This window comes from Scyliorhinus torazame, chromosome 2, assembly GCF_047496885.1.
Source record: "Scyliorhinus torazame isolate Kashiwa2021f chromosome 2, sScyTor2.1, whole genome shotgun sequence".
In the NCBI taxonomy this organism is placed as follows: Eukaryota; Metazoa; Chordata; class Chondrichthyes; order Carcharhiniformes; family Scyliorhinidae; genus Scyliorhinus; species Scyliorhinus torazame.
This window is the reverse complement of record NC_092708.1, coordinates 358077850-358098954: the sequence shown is the minus strand read 5'-3', so window position 1 is coordinate 358098954 and position 21105 is coordinate 358077850. Positions and strand designations below refer to the sequence as shown.

The following is a 21105-nucleotide window of genomic DNA, read 5'->3' as shown; positions in this document are numbered from 1 at the left end:
GGCGGCCTACAGCCATTCTCCGACCCGCCGGGGGGTCGGAGAATAACGCCCCTCATCTTTAAATAGTGCGAAGGAATCACTTGCTTTCACCTGAACAAGCAGGAGTCTTGGTTTTGTGGCTTAATGAGAAAGACAGCATTTCCAACAATGCAGCAATGCCTCGGTACTGCGCACACATGCGTCAGTTGATCATGTGTTTAATTCGTGGAGCAGTGCTTCTATCTCAAGGAGGTGAGGAGTGTTATCACTGAGTCATGCTGACATCACAACTTCAGACAAATGGCAACAAAACTTTAACATTGATAATTGCTGCAATTTTAAAAATGCAAGGAATTTACATTCCCAGAGGGAGATTTAATAAGGTGCATGGGGATAATTGTAAGCTCATTATTTTCAGTTTCTAAACAATGTGATAAAGCAATTCAAAGCTAATTGAATGGTAGGATGTATACAAAGAATAGGAAACTGTAACACTGGTAATGCAATGCCCCACATCATAAGGTGCAGAGGCCTTACTCTGCATCCAGTGTGCCTTAATAAGCCAGTAATGGAAGCATTTGTACAAATTTTGCTTGTATCAAATTTGGGAATTTTGCCATATGAATGGAGTGGCCCTTCAGACACACGGGTAGGATTCTTCGCCGGCGTGATTCGCCGTTTTGCCGCCCCCGGGGGTTTCCCAACGGCATGGGGCTGCCCCACAATGGGAAATCCCATTGACTAGCCGGCGTATTGGAGAATCCCGCCGGCGGGCCGGGGCACAAATGTGGTGGGACGGAGAATCCCGCCTCTGTTGTCCATTTGGGGAGTGGACAAAAGCGGAGGCCCCAATTTAAGAAAACAGTAAAAATCCTCTGCATAACCCACCCAAAATCATGCCCCAACACCACCACTGCTGCATCGTCCTATACCCATACCTGTGTGCGTATAACTAGAGGGTGCACTTAAATGGAACCAACATTGGGGTGGCACAGTGGTTAGCACTGCTGCCTCACAGCTTCAGGGACCCAGGTTCAATTCTGGCCTCGGGTGACTGTGTGGAGTTTGCACTTTCTCCCCTTGTCTGCATGGGTTTCCTCCGAGTGCTCTGATTTCCTCCCACAGTCCAAAGGTGTGCAGGTTAGGCGGTGTGGCCATGATAAGTTGCCCCTTAGTGTCCGAAAGGTCAGGTGGGGTTACTGGGTTTACTGGAATAGGGTGGAGGCGTGGACTTAAGTAGGGTGCTCTTTCCAAGGGTTGGGGCAGACCCAATCGGCCAATAGGCCTCCTTCTGCACTGTAAATTCTATGATTGGGAGCTCTGTGCAGGAACTGTATTATCAGACCTAACAACTCTTCAAAAATGATGCCAGGATTCACAGTGCACTGGTCAGACCATATTTGCAACACGTGAGTAATTTTGGTCACCAAACTGCAAAACGAAATGCCACCCGGGTGGAATGATGCTCCCAGGTCCATAGTGTAGAAACAAGATGGAGTATCTATATGAAAAGTAAGTCTTGAATGTTACTGCAATCTGTATGCCAAGAATCTGTAGCCAGGAGACATTAGATTTAAATTAGGTTTGGAAGAATCTGTCAAGCAAACCAATAACGTGTCAGTCAAAACCCGCTCATTTACACAATGTTAAAATGACCTATAAAGACATAAATGATTGCGATATTCACAATGAGGGTAGCATTCGTAAATGGTAGAGCTAGGGTTACAAGCATTGATGACTGCCTCATTAACTTTGCCTTTTCCTACGTATTTGTTTACAATTAAATAATAATAATAGTAGAAGGTACAACGTTTTTAAAAATATTGAAAGTAGAATAGGAGAAAAGATGCATCCCATAAGCGAGAGTACGATGGATAAATTAAATGTTAACGCTTATTCATTTTCATAGACAAAGCCCAGACTCTACACTAACAAATTGAACTGGTATTGCCTCCGTGTGAAATGTTCCACATTATATATTCTACGCTGCCTCTGTGTGAAACCAAGGCCTTTGTCTGGAAAGTGTCAGAATATCGGAACAGTGGCAAATCCCGGCTTCTAAATTTGAGGGGCACAAAACCCTGTCCACGAGCTTGGTACATCTGGACATTGCTGCAAGCAGCAAGAAGGCTTTGGAACAAGGCAGGGGGTGGTGAGCAAAGGCAGGTGGAACAATTGTCGATAGGTCTAATGCCAGCCCTCTCCAAGTTAAGGTTGTATGGCTGATGTCGTTTCTGAGTTTCCTGGGAAATTTCACCCCGATAGGTCCAATGGAATGGGTATTGAGTGCAGGCATGGGTGCTGCTATGAGACTAGTAAGAGCTTCAAAATTCCACAAAGCTGTTGGACTGTTGAGGCTGGAACAACCAGTATGCCCATGCAGCTGTCATAACTCCATCCCCTCAATTCGGGACAATGTTGACAGCTTTCATTTAGATCAGTCCTGGGTTCTACACAAAAACCTTCGAGCTGGCCCATCAGAATTCCACCCCCTTTGCAGCAAATTCCACATTTTTGATAACTCCTTCCAAGTGTAGTTTTCTGGACTTTCCCCATTACACCGTACGCATATTTCCAAACTATGGTGGATAAAATAATCAATAATTTCTAATTGTACTGCAGCTGTTTGAAGGCAAGTGAGAATCATTTGCACTGCTGCTCCTCAAAATCTGCTCAATGGAATAAACTTTATTTCACACATCAAAGAACATTGCTGCAAAACCAATCAAGATTTCCATTTCATCAAATTATTGTTTGATCATTAAGTAATTAGAAACGGCAAATGAAACTTTAGGGTATGTTTGGTGGTTAGAGATCAGAACTGACAGCACTAAACAATTTTCCACTTGCTAAACCAAGTATTAGTCAAATCCCGAGTGACCTGAATTGAAGCCAGAGATTGAACGTGAGATCGCCCCAGTGTTTATGGGCCAGCTGCATCCACAACTAACTGTGTAAAATGAGACGATCAAAATGTTTGTGATCATAACTTTTTCTTTACGCCAAATGACAAAGCTTCCAAAGTGGAAGATATTTTAGTTGATCACCTGAGGGAACAATGCCCAATCCTCCTGAAATTTTAACTGCCCAATCACTTCAATGGTCACTTCAAGAACAAAACAACACTTGAGTTTTTGAGTGCAGCATATTTTTCTTTACTCTTTCATGGGATGAGGGCATCATTGGCAAGGCCAGCATTTGTTGCCTATTCCAAATTTCCCTTGACCCGTGTGGCTTGCTGGGCCACATCAGAGGGCAGTTAAGAGTCAGCCACAGGGGCAGCACGGTAGCACAAGTGACTAGCACTGTGGCTTCACAGCGCAAGGGTCCCAGGTTCGATTCCCTGCTGGGTCACTGTCTGTGCGAAGTCTGCGCGTTCTCCCCGTGTGTGCGTGGGTTTCCTCCGGATGCTCCGGTTTCTTCCCACAGTCCAAAGACGTGCAGGTTAGGTGGATTGGTCAGGAGGTGATTTAGCACAGGGCTAAATTGCTGACTTTGAAAGCAGACCAAGGCAGGTCAGCAGTAAGGCTCAATTCCCATACCAGCCTCCCCGAACAGGCGCCGGAATGTGGCGACTAGGGGCTTTTCACAGTAACTTCATTTGAAGCCTACTTGTGACACTAAGCAATTTTCATTTCATTTTCATTTCAAATTGCCCTGAGAGACTAAAAAGGTTAGGAGGGGTTATTGAGTTACGGGGATAGGGTGGAGGTGAGAGCTTTAGTGGGTGGGTGCAGACTCGATGGGCCGAATGGCCTCCTTCTGCCCTGTATGTTCTATGTTCTATCGCTGTGGGCCTGGAGTTGCATGTAGGCCAGACCAGGTAAGGGTGGCAGATTTACTTCCCTAAAGGGACATGAGTGAACCAGATGGGTTTTTATGACAATCGGTGATAGCTTCATGGTCACCATTAGCTTTAGAATTCCAGACTTATTATCTGAATTAAAATTCCACCAGCTGCCATCGTGGAATTTGAATCCAAAGCATTAGTCTGGGTCTTTGGATGACTAGTCCAGTGACATTACCAAGAGGCCACTATCTGCCCAAGAAAGTCGGTGGTGTCGTGGTATTGTCACTGTGCAAGCAATTCAGTGACTCTGGGCAGCCAGGTTCGAATTCCACCACAGCAGATGGTGAAATCTGAATTCAATTGAAAGAAAACCTCTGTCGAGGGCAGCACGGTGGCACAGTGGTTAGCAGCGCTGATGACCCGGGTTCGAATCCCGGCCCTGGGTGTTACTGTCCGTGTGGAGTTTGCACATTCTCCCCGTGTCTGCGCGGGTTTCGCCCCCACAACCCAAAAGATGTGCAGGGTAGGTGGATTGGCCTCGCTAAATTGCCCCTTAATTGGAAAAAAATGATTGGGTACTCTAAATTTATTTTAAAAAAGAAAACCTCTGTATAACAGCAGCCTTTAAAAATAGGGCCATTTATTCATACTGGAGAGTTAGAACTTTGCCAAAACCATTTGGAAGAATATTCCAGGAGACGGGGATGGATTCCGTCCCCCACCTCCCCCCACCCTGGAATTAAAGTCGGCGTGAAGCCAACCCTCTTCATGCCAGCCCGCCCCGCAGCCATAACGTGCAGAAGAAAATAGGGTGAGTTTGATTCAAATTAGCTACAGAGAGGGAAATAAAGAGGAGGAAAGAAAGATTGGATTGAGTATGAGGGAAAAGAGACAGAAAAGCAGGCCAGAGATTTAAAAAATAATTAAATATAACATTTTTAGCATTTCTAACAACAATTTTTTTTTTTAAAGAACATAACACGGATCACTTCTGTATCTGAGGAGTCGCAATGTTGCTGAACACTGTGCATTATCACTAAGTGGCTGGATTGTATTTGTCCTGCGTTTTGTGGACAAGAACCACCTGGGCAATTTTCCGACATTATTTGGAAGCTATCACTGTTGTAGCTGGATCCTAGATTGAGATGCAGACTGGATAAGTTTAAGGATAGCAGATTTCCTAAAGGGCATTCGTGAACCAGATTAATTTTTGTCATAATCTGCCAATTTCATTACCACACATTACTGAGACTAGCTTTTGATTCCAGGGTTATTTATTAATTGAATTTATATTCCACCAGCTGCCATGGTGGTATTTGAACATCAGAATGGCCTCTAAATTGCTAGTGCTATAACATTAACACTATGCCAGTGTTTTCCAAATTTTCTTCCCGGGACCCACTTTCACCAACCGGCTGACCTTCGCGACCCACTCTGGTCGACCTTTGTGACTCACGCCGGCCGACCTTCGCAACACACCGTTTCCACTTACCTATAATGCGACAGGTGAGCCTGCTTGGTCCTCACGATCTCACTCCAATCAGGTTCACAGGAGGAAAGAGCAATGCACATATCAGATACAGAGTTCAGCTGGTTCCTTTGCACTGTTTTCCTCTTTGTGAGGATGGAAATTCCAACCTTGCACATGGAGGTCTTTGTGATGAGCAATAGCAACAAAATGCTTGTTTTACTCAACACTGGATACTCCTTGGTGGCGCTACTCCAGAATGCTGACAGCCTCATAGACTTGTGGCGTGTTTTTAATGTGCTGTCACAGGTGCGATGCAGAAGTTCAGTTGCTTCATTTGGAGTCAGCTGTAAGTTAATCATTGACTCTAGCGTCTCAAATTCAAAAGGATTTTTCGCTCACCTCTCTTTCAAAATCTGAAAGTTCTTCCCTGAAAAGTAGCAACAAACACTGTTGATCGACGCAGCCAGATGCGACTGAATAAGGCTTGCCAGTCGATTGACAGTTTCCTTACTAACATTGTATTGTTTGATGCGTCGTAGCAGTGTTGGGAACATTTAATAGTTTTGGCTTTGGACTCGCACTTGCCAACCTTTCAATTACATTTGGAAAGCATCTATTTCCTCACAGTGCTGAACGCAATCATGAACCTTTCCTTGCAATTTGAGGTTCAGTTTGTTTAGAATTGAAAAGATGTCTGCAAGGTAAGATATAGTTAGCCCCCAGCTCTCATTTCCCTGCATATAACACACATGGGCTTTGCATCCTGATTTGCATTGGCACAATTAACATAGCTATATCTCCAGAAATCATCTTCATACTGCTTTGTTCCTGATTACAGTTTCTTCTTAATGAGTTCACCGGAAGCCATGGAGCTCTGTCTCCAGCTCATACCAGCACTGCCTTGTATTCTCCTGAGCAACTCTCTCCAGCAGATTCAGTTGTGAGATCCTAGCCTGTTTGTGTCTCTGGCCCTCTATTCCTTATTCAAAATGACCCACCTTCAGCTCTTCTCAGTCCTGCTGCTTGCATTCTGGCAGCTACAAAATTGAGGAATCTCTCACAGGAACATGCTGTGTCCGTGACCTGCTCTCTGCCGCCACTTCTGGTGGGACAACTCCAGCGTTGACATATGGATGGTACGGTAACACAGTGTAAGCACTGTTGCTTTACAGTGCCAGGGAATCGGGTTCGATTCCTGCCTTGGGTCACTGTCTGTGCAGAGTCTGCACGTTCTCCCCGTGTCTGCGTGGGTTTCCACCATGTGCTCCGGTTTCCTCCCACAGTCCTGAAAGACGTGCTGTTAGGTGAACTGGACATTCTGAATTCTCCCTCAGTGTACCTGAACAGGCGCCGTAGTGTGGCAACTAGGGGATTTTTACAATAACTTCATTGCATTGTTAATGTTAGCGTACTTGTGACACTAATAAAGATTATTATTATTGTTTAAAGGCTGGTCATGTCCGGCATTCTTAAAAGCCGGTTGTGGCCATCGGGCGATTCTCCCTTAATCGGGAACACCGCAACCCTCCCGATACTTGCCCGTGAACCACCGTGACTCCCAGTTTGAAAAACGCTACAATTGGTACCATTCCCGTGTTTGCCACTTTCCCTCAATTTGTGGACATGATGGCTGTGCCCTGTGCCTGCTGCCATTTTCTATGGTTATCAGTGAGCAGAGAAATAGTGAGCTGAGGAACTCAGAGCTGAGAAGCTGACTTTTAGTCCTGGCGTTTTTGCCCATTCCTCCCACTTTCTCATCTGTTTCATCTGAGATAATGGATAAAACCCCAGCCCTCTGCCTTATTTCATTCTATTGATTTTTATGCAAGGTTGAAATGCTTGTTTTGTTCTTGCACTGCCAGTATGGAGGAGAAAAATGTTAATGATATAAATGAAATACAATAAATTTCATTTCCGATGGAGGTAACTTTCCATTACCCACATCTGTGTGCTTTGAACTGTGCAAATGCCATTTTTAATCAACTTCTTCAAGTCATGGAACTAACGGTTTGAAACAGCTCAAACAGCCCTTTAACTGAATTGGCACAAAGGCAAACTACACAACTCAACAACAGCTTGTATTCATATAGATCCTTTAATATATTAAAATATATCAAGACACTTCACAGGAGCATTAGAAAATAAAATCTGACATTAAGCCACATGAGATATTAGTTTAGATATTAAGGCAAATAACATTTGTGCCGCACAGGTGCCAGGCAATGACCATCTCCAACAAGAGGTAATTTAACCATCTTCCCTTTGCATCCAATAGCATTACCATCACTGAATGCCCGACTACCAAAGTCCTGGGGGTTACCATTGTCCAAAAGCTGAACTGGACCAGCCGTAGAAATAACCTGGCTACAAGAGCAGGTCAGAGGCTGGGAAAAGCTGCAGTGCGTAACACCTCTCCTGATTACTGAGAGTCAGTTCACCGTCTGCAAGGCACAAGTTGAGTGTCTTTAAGACAGAAGTTGATAAATTCTTGATTTCTTGAGGAATTAAGGGCTATGGAGAGAGAGCGGGTAAATGGAGTTGAAATCAGCCATGATTGAATGGTGGAGTGGACTCGATGGGCCGAATGGCCTTACTTCCGCTCCTATGTCTTATGGTCTTAAGTAAGAAGTGTGATGGAATATTCTCCATTTGCCTGAATGATCGCAGCTCCAACACACTCAAGAAATGAAATGAAATGAAAATCGCTTATTGTCACAAGTAGGCTTCAAATGAAGTTACTGTGAAAAGCTCCAAGTCGCCACATTCCGGCACCTGTTCGGGGAGGCTGGTATGGGAAGCGTGACACTGCACAAGACAAAGCAGCATGCTTGATTGCCCCCCCATTCAATTCCTTAAACATTCACTCCATCCACTACCAGTGTACAGTGACAGCAGTACGTGCCATCTACAAGATACACTCCAACAATTTACCAAGCCTCCTTCGACAAGACCTTCTAAATCCGTGAACTCTGCTGCCTAGAAGGGCAGGGGCAGCAGAAGGATGAGAAAACCACCGCTTTCCCCTCCAAGTCACACACCATCCTGACTTGGAACTGTATCGCTCTTCCTTCACTGTCGCTGGGTCAGAATCCTGGAACTTCCTCTCCAGAAGCACTGCGGATATATGCTGCACCTTTGGACTGCAGCGGTTCAAAAGCCAACTCACCAGTAATGTCATGAGCAGATACAAAAAAAAATCCAAAACGGGAATAGAATGCTGACATGTATATCTACAAGAATGTAATACAATGGGGGAAGATGTCATGCTTCAGCTATACAAAACCCTAGTTAGACTAATCTGGAGTACTGTGATCAGTTTTGAGCACCACACCTGAGCAAGGATACGGATTTTTGGGACAGTGAGAAGAATTAAATGAAGCCAAGAAACAGGTGGGGAAAGAACTGAGTTTTGGTAAACACTGAATGGAAATTTGTGCAAGACCATAATTCATATTCTAGGTGGATTACTGAGCATATATTAGCTATATTATGACCTGGATCACCTAGTGACTGGATGGCCATACTCCAGATATAGGCCAACCCTGGAGGATGTGCTTGGGGACCCTTCATAAGTCCCAATGCAGGGGCTCTGCTGGAATTGCCCAAAAAGTTTCAGTTTCTAATGGGCAATTCCCCCTGCGCCATAACACTCTGGAAAAAGTCTGCAACTCTTTAGAGCCAGAGACCTCAGACAGTTCTGACTTACTTACCTGACGAGATACTCTGGAAACTGAGAACTGACTCTCAGTAACCAGGCGAACAGGTAGACAAGAGAAAACCACATCTAACATGTGGGTAACTGTACAACTGACCTCAACCCCCCCCACCCCCCGACTCCCCTGCACCTCCACCAGACCCCCTCCTTGACTCTCCTTAGAGATTGTTAAATGAAGGGGGTAAGTCGTCTCTTCCTGTTCCAATATTCCTGGAGCAGAGAGGTTTAGCGAGGGAGTTCCACAGTTTTGTGCCTTGGCAACTGAAGACATGGCCAGTGGTGGTAGAGTGGGGCTGCTGAGGAGGACAGAATTAGAGAAGCGCAGAGATCTCAGAGGGTGAGAGAACTGGAGACACAAATCACTTTGGCATGGCTTAAATGGGAGCAAATGTAGGCCAGCGAGCACAGAGGTGATGGGGGAATGAGATTTGGTGCAAGTTAGGACAGAGGCAGCAGGAATTTTCGGAGAACACGTAAAATATAACCACCAAGCATTTTGTCATACCGACAGTGGAATTAGTTCCAGAAAAAGGCAGCTGAAGCTAAACAGAAGGTAATCGAATGTTATACCGCTCCATGGTGATTATCAGACACATATAAGATCAGAGCTGACAGATAAATAATATTTAACATCTGAACAATTACTTGGGCTTTATTCATTCCCTTTCCAGCACTACACAACTAGCTTTAAAAGCTGGTTTCATGAGGAAGAATAAAGACTTCTGCATAATTTAAAACAATCAATACAAAATGCTGAAGAAAAATAACAAGCCAAAAATTGGATGTCAACCCTTCATTAGAATTGGGAGCTGGAAGATAAAGAGACCTCTTTCAAAGGGATTAATCACGGAAGGAAGTTGAAGTTAAATAAAAAGATAAAATACCACAGACGCTGGATAAAAACAAGAGGTTGGAGAAAACACTCTGAAGGCCACGGTTGAGGCAGTATCAATGGAGGCAGAGGAAAGATAACGGGCGCAATCTCCTGGTCAGAACTCGCCCCAATGAGAGCACGACATGGCCATTAGATCCTGATTAAAGCCGCCCCAAAGGCGTCCCAATAGCCATGACATCTCGAGGGATCTACCCAAGTCCCGTGCGGCATCGGGATCAGGAACCCCCCTGCAATGGGTGGGACCAAGGTGCACTCGAGTGATTAGGCCTTAAACCTACTTAAGGCCTACTTACCTGGTATCTATTAGCCTCCCGGCATCTTCCGGCCATCCCAGGGAGGCCGCAGCTGGGCGCTGTTCAGTACTGGTCCACACAAACGTGGACCAAGCAGAATGGCACCCGGGGGTGTCTCCCAGGCCATCAGAGGCCCCTGGGCCATCAGGGATAAGGCAGGGTGGCCCCCTGGCCCTCCCCCTGAAATGCAGGCACTTTGGCACTGCCAAGTTGAGCCTTGGCACTGCATCCCTGGCATTGCCAAGATGCCTGGGTGGTCCTGCCAAGCTGGCAGGATCACTGCCAGTCTGGCAGTGCCAAGGGTCAGGGCCCAAGGGGGGCCATGCCCATGAAAGGAGGGTGGAAGGGGGTATGAAGGGTGGGGGGTGCAGGGCAGGTAAGAAGGGGCCCCTGGGAGGTTGGGGGAGGTGACGGGTGGGGATCCTTGAAGAGGGGGGTGCCTGGAAGGGGGTGTGGGAGTTTCAGAAGAGGGGAGGGCCCTGGGATCTTTGACTTCAGCTCCCCAGTGATGAAAAAAATTCTAAGGGCGTGATTTATCTAAATGGGAACAAAGTCCTCTAGTGAGCGTGTTTAACCGCGTGTTTCCGGGTGCTCGCAGCGCCAAGAAACACAATGCTCTTAAACGTCACTTGGGTTGGGGGGATATGTTCATAGAAGGGAGCTTTCCTAGCTTGAGGGAGCTGGAGGAGAAATATGGATTGGCGAGAGGAAACTAATTTGCGTACCTGCAGGTGCGGGACTTCCTACGTAGACAGGTCTCAACCTTCCCTCTCCTACCACCAATGGGGATTCAGGATAGGGCAGTTTCTAGAGTGGGGGTGGGAGAAGGGAAAGTCTCTGACATTTATAAGGCTCATGGGGTCAGAGGACACGCAGACTGAGGAGCTGAAGCGCAAATGGGAAGAGGAGTTAGGAGGAGAGATAGAGGATGGTCTCTAGGCGGATGCGTTGAGTAGAATCAACGCGTCCAAAACATGCGCCAGGCTCAGCCTGATACAGTTAGAGGTCGTTCACCGGGCTCACGTGACAGAGGCCCGGATGAGCAGATTCTTTGGGGTAGAAGATAGGTGCGCAAGGTGTGCCATGGGGGGGCCAGCGAACCATGTCCACATGTTCTGGACATGCCCGAAGCTCAGGGGATTTTGGCAGGGGTTTGCGGAGGTCATGTCCACGGTGTTAAAAACAAGGGTGGCACTGAGTCCAGAGGTGGCGATTTTCAGGGTGTCGGAAGACCCGGGAATCCAGGAGGAGAAAGAGGCAGACGTTCTGGCCTTTGCTTCCCTGGTAGCCCGGAGACGGATACTATTAGCTTGGAGGGACTCAAAGCCCCCGAAGTCGGAGACCTGGCTTACCGACATGGCTAGCTTTCTCTATCTGGAGAAAATCAAGTTCGCCTTGAGAGTGTCACTGTTAGGGTTCGCCCGGAGGTGGCAACCGGTCATCATTTGCAGAAAATTAATCGTCGGCAGAAGGGGTGGGGGGTTAGTTTAGTTTAGAGTATGGGGTTAATAAAGGTGGGACTTGCAAGGGAGGTAGCAGGCTTTTTTTTTGCACTATGTTTATAGACTTATGTATATTGTTTATTTTGTCGTTGTTGTAAAACCAAAAATACCTCAATTTAAAAAATGTTTATTTATAAAAAAGCATTGCTTGGGTTAGATAGGGGGCCTCAGCAGGAATGCGTGGCCGAGGCTGCCCATAGCCCCATTTTCTGCACTGAGCTGCACTTGCCGGAATTCCCCAGTGTAGCGAGGACCGTTCCGTCTGGTCCTCGTTTGTGGGGACCAGTACTGCGCGGCGCTCGCCCGAGGTCTCCCAGGTAAAGGGGATCGATCCCAGTGCCTCAGGTGCTCGGGAAACTGCATATTACAGTGAGACTAGATGTCTCGCCAAATTAGCCAAAACGTTAGATCTCGCAAGCCATTGCGAGCCGGTTAGATCCTGGGAGTGGGGTCTCCTGGTTTCTATCGGCCATGTTGCGCCATGGCGCGCTGCTTTTTGGGTGCAGCCTGAGCGTCCGATCATGCCCTAAGAATGGGCTAAACCGGTGAGAAACTCTCCAGGGCCCAGAAAAGTGACAAATGTTGTTAGCTCGCGGTGGGGAATTCGCCGGTGGGAAACTCCCAGCAAAACTCGCCACAAATAACACCTTTCCGTAAAATCTCACCCAATGTTTCAGTTGTGAAATGGGGGCAAATTCGACAGTGAGGAATGCAAGTTACTATCAGAAAGAGAATGAGCAGAATAGATTTTAAACGGATTTGTTATGGTAAGCTGTGAGGAGGGACAAACAGCTGGCTGATGTCCATAAACAAAAGTACAAATTAAAAAATAAAATTTCAGATGCATAGAATCTGAAACGAAAACAGTGAAATTAAGTAGCATTCAAGTAGGTCAGTCAGAAGAAAACAGGAGCGTTAACAGTTCGGGTGTGGAAGCCTTGTCAGAACAGTTGGAAATTACAGACGGACAGCATTTAAAAAGAGAGTAAAAAAGGGAGGGGAGAAGAACACCCACATAGGCACAAAACATAGAACCATCTGTAAATTGCTTACAAAAGACATAATTAAATGGCTCGCTGCTTTCATAATTACCCACTGCCACGGCTGTTTGCACATTCTCTGCTTCTCACAACGGTCTTTATTTTCTAATATTTTTCCTATTTTTCTCTTAATATTATTTTAGTCATTTAACCATCGCCTGTTTTCCACTTAAGCACTTCACAGACCACTCCATTCCTTCTCCTTTCCATTCGCCCTGTTCCTTTTTAAATATTGTTTACGCAGAGCCAGTTCCTCTGAAGGATGTACAACTGAAACAACTGTCTTTGTGTTTAACTAACATACTCAGCTCTTCTACCACACCAGTGGGAACAGGACGTGATTGAATTGAAAATTGGCCAAATCCACATCGTGACTGTGGTATTCACTTGGCTTACATTAACACTGCAATGAAGTGTGGTAGTCAGTATTAGAGATACTGGGTACTCTGTATTGCCGGAAGACCAATGGTGTAGAAGGTGCTCTGTTCTCATTGGTTAAGCCTGTCTGCTGTCTCCGCCCAGCAAGGCGGGGTATAAGAGTCCGTATCGCCCCAGCAGCTGCCTTCTGTATCTGAGTTGCTGGGGGAAACATCTAGTGCAATAAAGCCTTCAATTGTCTCCAATCTTGCTTCTGGAGTTATTGATCGAGCATCAATTTATTGCACTAGATTTTTAAAAATGGAGCTCCGAATCAAGCCGGAGTGTCTGCAACTCAGCCCCCACGTGGCAAATTCAGCGGCAACTTTCAAGCACTGGCTGGCATGCTTCAATGGATATCTCTGGATGGCCGAAAACACACCCACGGAAGACCAGAAACTACACATTCTGCACTCAAGGGTGAGCCCAGAGATCTACACCCTCATCGAGGATGCGGACGACTTTGAGGCCGCAATGGATATGCTGAAAGGACATTATATTCGCCCCGTAAACCAGGTCAACGCCCGACATCTACTAGCGGCGAGGCGACAAATCCCTGGGGAATCGCTGGAGGAATTCTACCGTGCGCTCCTGGTGTTGGGGAGAAACTGCAGCTGCCCGTAAGTTTCGGCGAGCGACCACACAGAACTTTTGGTCCGGGACGCTTTTGTTGCAGGTATGCTGTCCTCCCAAATCCGTCAGCGATTGCTGGAGAAAGAGACTCTAGGCCTCAAGGAGATACGGGCACTTGACAGTGTATACTCCCGAAACGCCCGCGCTTACATCCCCGACCGCGCGGCAGTCCCCTGGGCAGCATGGAACCCCCCCCCTCCCCCACCGCGGCCGACCCCGATGCATCTCCCATCCCCCCACAAGCTTCTGCTGCGAGACAGCCTGGCAACCCCGGGGGGCCCCACTGCTATTTTTGCGGGCAAGCCAAGCACTCCCGACAGTGCTGCCCGGCCCGCTCATCCTTCTGCAAAGGATGCGGCAAAAAAGGGCCACTTTGTGACGGTATGCCAAGCCCATGCAGTTGCTGCGGTCCCAGGATGCGAATATGGACCGCCACCACAACCCTCTCCATGGGTCCCGTGCGGCCAGCGGGCGCCGCCATCTTCCTCCTCCAGGGCCATGTGTGGCCTCCGGGCGTCGCCATCTTGTCTCTCGGACACCACGTGCGATGGATGGGTGCCGCCATCTTGCACGCCCCCAGCCATGTGCGACCAGTGGGCGGCGCCATCCTGGCTGGACTCTCAGGACTCCAATTCGGATGACCACACACAGCCCGAAGAGAACATCCAACTGCTGCCACGAATAGCCTCAGTGACCCTGGACCAGTCTCGGCCACGAACACTCTCGACTGCAACGACGACGGTGCTCATCAACGGGCATGAAACGTCCTGTCTGATCGATTCTGGGAGCACGGCGAGCTTCATACACCCCGACACGGTAAGGCGCTGTTCTCTCCCCGTTCACCCCGTTAACCAAAAAATCTCCTTGGCCTCCGGGTCTCATTCAGTAGAAATCAAGGGGTTTTGCATAGCGAACCTCATGGTCTAGGGAAGGGAGTTTAAAAACTACCGGCTCTACGTCCTTCCCCACCTCTGCGCTGCCACACTCCTAGGGTTAGATTTTCAGTGCAACCTCCAAAGCCTAACTTTCAAATTCGGCGGCCTGATACCCCCCCTCACTGTCATCGGCCTCGCAACCCTCAAGGTCGATCCGCCTTCCCTGTTTGCGAACCTCACCCCGGATTGCAAACCCGTCGCCACCAGGAGCAGACGGTACAGTGCCCAGGACCGGACCTTTATTAGGTCGGATGTCCAGCGATTACTGAGGGAAGGTATCATTGAGGCTAGCAACAACCCCTGGAGAGCTCAAGTAGTGGTTGTGAAGACCGGGGAGAAGCATAGGATGGTCATAGACTATAGCCAGACCATCAACAGATATACACAGCTTGACTCGTACCCTCTCCCCCGCATATCCGACCTGGTCAACAGGATCGCGCAATACAAGGTCTTTTCCACGATGGATCTAAAGTCCACCTACCACCAGCTCCCCATCCGCCCTCGCGACCACAAATACACTGCTTTCGAAGCAGATGGGCGGCTCTACCACTCCTAAGGGTTCCCTTCGGTGTCAATAATGGAGTCTCAGTCTTCCAACGAGAGATGGAATGAATGGTTGACCGGTACGGTTTGCGGGCCACATTCCCATACCTCGATAATGTTACCATCTGCGGCCACGACCAGCAGGACCACGACACCAACCTCCGAAAATTCCTCCAAACCGCAAAAATCCTTAACCTCACATGTAACAAGGATAAATGCATGTTCAGCACCGACTGCCTGGCCATCCTCGGCTACGTAGTGCATAATGGATTTATAGGCCCAGACCCTGAACACATGATTAGCCCCCTTATGGAGTTCCCCCTTCCTCACTGCTCCAAGGCCCTGAAATGCTGCCTCGGGTTTTTCTCTTATTATGCCCAGTGGGTCCCCAACTATGCAGACAAGGCCCGCCCGCTGATCCAATCCACGGTTTTTCCCCTGTCGATAAGAGGTCCGCCAGGCCTTCAGCCGCATCAAAGCAGACATTGCAAAGGCCTCGACGCACGCCATCGATGAGTCCCTCCCCTTCCAGGTCGAGAGCGACGCGTCCGTCGTAGCTCTGGCGGCCACCCTCAACCAAGCGGGCAGACCCGTGGCCTTCTTCTCACGCACCCTCCACATGTCAGAAATCCGCCATTCCTCAGTTGAAAAGGAGGCCCAGGCCATAGTAGAAGCTGTGCAACATTGGAGGCATTACCTGGCCGGCAGGAGATTCACTCTCCTCACTGACCAACGATCGGTTGCGTTCATGTTCAATAATGCACAGCGGGGCAAGATAAAAAACGGCAAGATCTTACGGTGGAGGATCAAACTCTCCACCTACAACTATGAGATCTTGTATCGTCCCGGGAAGCTAAAGGAGCCTCCTGTTGCCCTATCCCACGGCACATGTGCCAACGCACAAGTGGACCGGCTCCGAGCCCTCCACGAGGACCTCTGCCACCCGGGGGTCACTCGATTCTTTCATTTCATCAAGACCCGCAACCTGCCCTACTCCATCGAGGAGGTCAGGACAGCCACCAGGGACTGCCAAATCTGCACGGAGTGCAAGCCGCACTTTTACAGGCCAGAGAAAACGCACCTGATAAAGGCTTCCCGTCCCTTTGAACGCCTCAGTATGGACTTCAAAGGCCCCCTCCCCTCCTCCGACCGCAACACGTACTTCCTGAACGTGATTGACGAGTACTCCTGGTTCCCATTCGCCATCCCCTGCCCCAACATGACTGCAGCCACCGTCATAAAAGCCCTCCACAGTATCTTTACGCTGTTCGGTTTCCCCGCCTACATACACAGCGATAGGGGGTCCTCCTTTATGAGCGGCGAACTGCGTCAATTCCTGCTCTGCAAGGGCATTGCCTCGAAAAAGACGACCAGTTACATCCCCCGGGGAAAGGGACAGGTAGAGAGGGAGAACGGAACGGTCTGGAAGACCGTCCTACTGGCCCTATGGTCCAGGACTCTCCCAGTCTCCCGCTGGCAGGAAGTCCTTCCGGATGCCCTCCACTCCATCCGGTCACTGCTGTGTACCACGACCAACCAAACACCTCACGAACGTCTCCTTGTCTTCCCTGGGAAGTCCTCCTCTGGGACCTCGCTCCCGACCTGGCTGGCAGCTCCTGGACCCATCCTGCTCCGCAAACACGTGCGGGCGCACAAATCGGACCCATTGGTCGAGAGGGTCCATCTCCTCCACGCTAACCCTCAGTACGCCTACGTGGCGTACCCCGACGGCCGACAGGATAAGGTCTCCCTACAGGACCTGCCGCCCGCTTGATCCCCCCCCCCCCCCCCCCCCAGTCCCACTCTCCCTCCCACTGGCGCACCCCACAGCCGCCCCCTTCCCAGGTGGACCGGTTCTCCCACCGGTCCCGTCTAGGGGTGATGAAGCAGCTGCTGAAGAAGCCAAGGCCACGCCCCCGGAGCCACAGACGCCCGAGCCGCCGCCTGCATCACCACCAAAGCTACGATGATCGCAGAGGACGAGCAGGGCCCCCGATCGACTAATTGCTTCATTCTGAAATGTAAATCAATTTTGTAAACAGTTGAGATGTAACGAGGCGAAACACTGTACGGAGGTATACCAGGTACCTTCATAACCTTAACTTCTACTTAACCTTAACCTTAACTCTGTAATGTGAGGCCACCACCCCCGCCGGAGCCACCACCCCCGCCGGACTCTTTTTTAACAGGGGGTGAATGTGGTAGTCAGTATTAGAGGTATTACGGTACTCTGTAATGCCGGAAGACCATTGGTGTAGAAGGTACTCTGTTCTCATTGGTTAAGCGTGTCTGCTGGCTCTGCCCAGCAAGGCGGGGTATAAGAGGCTGTGTCGCCCCAGCAGCTGCCTTCTTTACCTGCGCTGCTGGGGGAAACATCTAGTGTAATAAAGCCTTCAATTGTCTCCAATCTCGCTTCTGGAGTTATTGATCGAGATCATGAAGTTACTGTGAAAATCCCTAGTTGCCACACTCCGGCACCTGTTCGGGTTCACTGAGGGAGAATTCCGAATGTCCAATTCACCTTACAAGCACGTCTTTCGGGACTTGTGGGAGGAATCCGGAGCACCCGGAGGAAACCCACGCAGACACGGGGAGAACGTGCAGACTGCACACAGACAGTGACCCAAGCCGGCAATCGAACCCGGGTTCCTGGTGCTGTGAAGCAACATTGTTAACGACTGTGCTTCCGTGCCACACTGTGCCTGTTGAACCTTCTATGTGCTGCTAGTCAGTGTCATAATATACACCAGTATATCATGGTGCAGGCACACACACACACACTGATGGCCATGCAGTGGGACCAATCAGCATACACAACACTGCAGCCAATCACCAGTGAGAGCACACGCACTATAAAGACAGAGAACAGGAGAGTTCCCGCTCATTCTAGTAGCAGCCAGCTCGGAGCACAGAGCTCACAGCCTGCAACACAGACATTCACCATGTGCTGAGTGCATTACCTGGTCAGGACTAGGCAAGGGTCAACAGTTGAAGCTGGTGTTGCATTTACCCACAGTTCAAGTATGTTAATATAGTTAACCTCATAATAAAATAGAGTTGCACCACTTTCAGTGTTGGTGACCTGTTTGTGATCCAGAACACCCAACACATCATGGTACAAGGAGTGGTTGCATACTAGCACTTCTGAGACCCACCTGCAACTAATCAGCATTCCGACATCCTGAAGTATGGAGAACATCAACCCGCCGCGGCCGCTCCGCATCGCCGGCACCTCAGCGTACAGTGACAACCAGCGACGATACCCAGGCAAGATGTTCAAGATCCGGGTTCTGCAGCAGCTCCAGTGCCACGGCGATCTCTGCGAAAACTGGCGGGCATTCCGGCAAAAGTTTGAAATCTTCCTGCTGGCAGCCGAACTAGAAGACCTGGCCAATCCTGAAAAAACAGAGCTTCTTCTCACCATCACCAGTGCCAGAGCAGAAGAAACCTTTTAAAAATTCACGTTCTCCAAGGGGCAAAACAGGAGCGACTTCCAGGCAGTCCTGGACAAATTCGGCAAATACTGTGAGGAAAACACACTCCAACCAGCAAGGAAAGGTAAGAGAAGTGCCAGTACTCACCTTGAGTCCGAAATCCCGGAGCAGAGAACGATTTTGGTCGGTGGCCATCTTTCTAAAGGAACTGCACTTGCGCAGTTGCGCGACGCCGCGCATGCGCGATCACGAAAACGGCCATCAGTAAAGGAACCGCGATCTGCACATGTGCAAACGTCTCCTACGTGCTACGTCGCGCGCGTCATGACGTCAGAGGCCCCAGACCACGCCCATTTAAAGGGGAAACGTCCCAAATCAAAGAAAAAATCTTTTAAAGCTGTAAAACAACCTTCCTTCACCTGGAATGACAGCACAATGCCTCAAATTGAACCAGGAAATGAAATAAACCTCCGAACAACCCTGCAACAAGCAGTTACCTACCCCAAAACCGATTCCGACTTCCCGCAGACCAGTGACACCGAGGACCCGAGGGAGCCTCTTCGAGTCGCTGTTATAACAAAGAACAGGCTGTCCCCAAATCAAAACCACCAGCCGCTGTTGGTGCACAGCATTGATCCAGGCGATGAGTGGTGTGCCACCCTGAGGGTCAACCAGAATTCGTTGCCCAGCTCAGAAACTTGACTTATGAGTTTTACGATGTTGGACTCTTTGATCTGTTCTGTTATCCTGTTTTATTGTTCCAGTAGTTTGTCTATAATGTGTTGGTGTGACACCCTATTTCTCTGCACCAGGCACCTTCCCGTGTAAATAGATTAGCCTCATGTACATAGTCATGTAAATAACACACACACACACATAGTCAGGTAAATTCACTACACGATATTTATTGTCACGCAGGCACATATTCTTTATATAAAAGGGGGGATGTCATAATATACACCAGTATATCATGGTGCAAACACACACCCACACACTGATGGACATGCAGTGGGACCAATCAGCATGCACAACACTGCAGCCAATCACCAGTGAGAGCACACACACTATAAAGACAGGGGACAGGAGAGTTCCCGCTCATTCTAGTAGCAGCCAGCTCGGAGCACAGAGCTCACAGCCTGCAACACAGACATTCACCATGTGCTGAGTGCATCACCTGGTCAGGACTAGGCAAGGGTCAACAGTTAAAGCTTGTATTGCATTTACCCACTGTTCAAGTATGTTAATATAGTTAACCTTATAATAAAATAGAGTTGCACCACTTCCAGTGTTGGTGACCTGTTTGTGATCCAGAACACCCAACACATCAGTCAGGTCTGGATGGTGTTACTGGGAAAGAAAAATTAACAGTAAACAGTAAGCTATTGGCTGCTGCATCATTTTAGGGCATTGGATAAGGCTCCTGTTCAGACATAGAAACTGGTATCATCTCTTCATATCTCCGAGGCATTTAGGCTCTGGTCATGACATGGAGTCCGGCGAGTTCACAGGGAACTTCGGCTTTACAGCGGCACACACATAGGACCCCGGATACACATTACCGGGTCCTTACTCCTTTCCATCGGCTACTACAGAGGCTGACCGAATATACAAATGCTGGTTAATTCCTGGTCCAATCAGGACAAGGGAACAATCATCCCCAGCTGGATGAACCTCATGTATGTCCCATGCAAAGCACATTTTACCTGAATTATAATTCAGCTGAGGCTCCCTCTGCATGGAGGCAGACTGTCAATTTAAATCTAAATGTCGTGGCCCCATTAAGTCATTGACAACCTCATTTGTAACTTGCAGGTTCTGGAGACCTGCATGGGATGTCTGATTGCAGGTCAGGTGAGTAGCCAAGGGTGTCAAGTCGGATTCTCCCAGGTCCAAGGTGGTAATAAAGACCCTGACTGAACATGGGCCGAGATTCTCCCCTACCCGGCAGGGCGGGGGTCCCAGTGGGAAGGAGTGGTTGAGGGGCTAGGCCCGCGCCGGAGTGGTTGGCGGCCGCCGGCCGGCGGGAAAGGTCTTTGGCGCCACGCCAGCCAGGACGGACGTCCGTGCATGCACGGGAGCGTCAGCGGCTGCTGACAGCATTCCCGCGCATGCGCAGGGGGGGGGTCACTTCCGCGTTGGCGGAGGCTATGGCTGAGGTGGAGGGAAAAGAGTGCCCCCAAAGCATAGGCCCGCCCGCGAATCGGTGGGCCCCGATCGCGGACCAGGCCACCGTGGGGCACCCCCAGGACCCCGGAGCCTGCCCGCGCCGCCAGTCCCGCCGGTAAGAGAGATGGTTTAATACCCGCCGGCGGGACTGGCATGACAGCAGTGTGACTTCAGCCCATCGCGGGTCGGCGAATCGCCGGGGTGGGTCCGCTGACCGGCGCGGTGCGATTCCCGCCCCCGCCGAATCTCTGGCGCCGGAGAATTCGGCGGCCAGCAGGGGCGAGATTCACGC

General features: G+C 49.2%; 1 protein-coding gene across 3 annotated transcripts in view; it reads left to right on the top strand.

The window, feature by feature from the left end:
• The window catches only part of kcnh5b (potassium voltage-gated channel, subfamily H (eag-related), member 5b), a 550001-nt gene that overhangs the window by 416024 nt on the left and 112872 nt on the right, over window positions 1-21105 (top strand). The gene's annotated exons all lie outside the window — the stretch shown is intronic.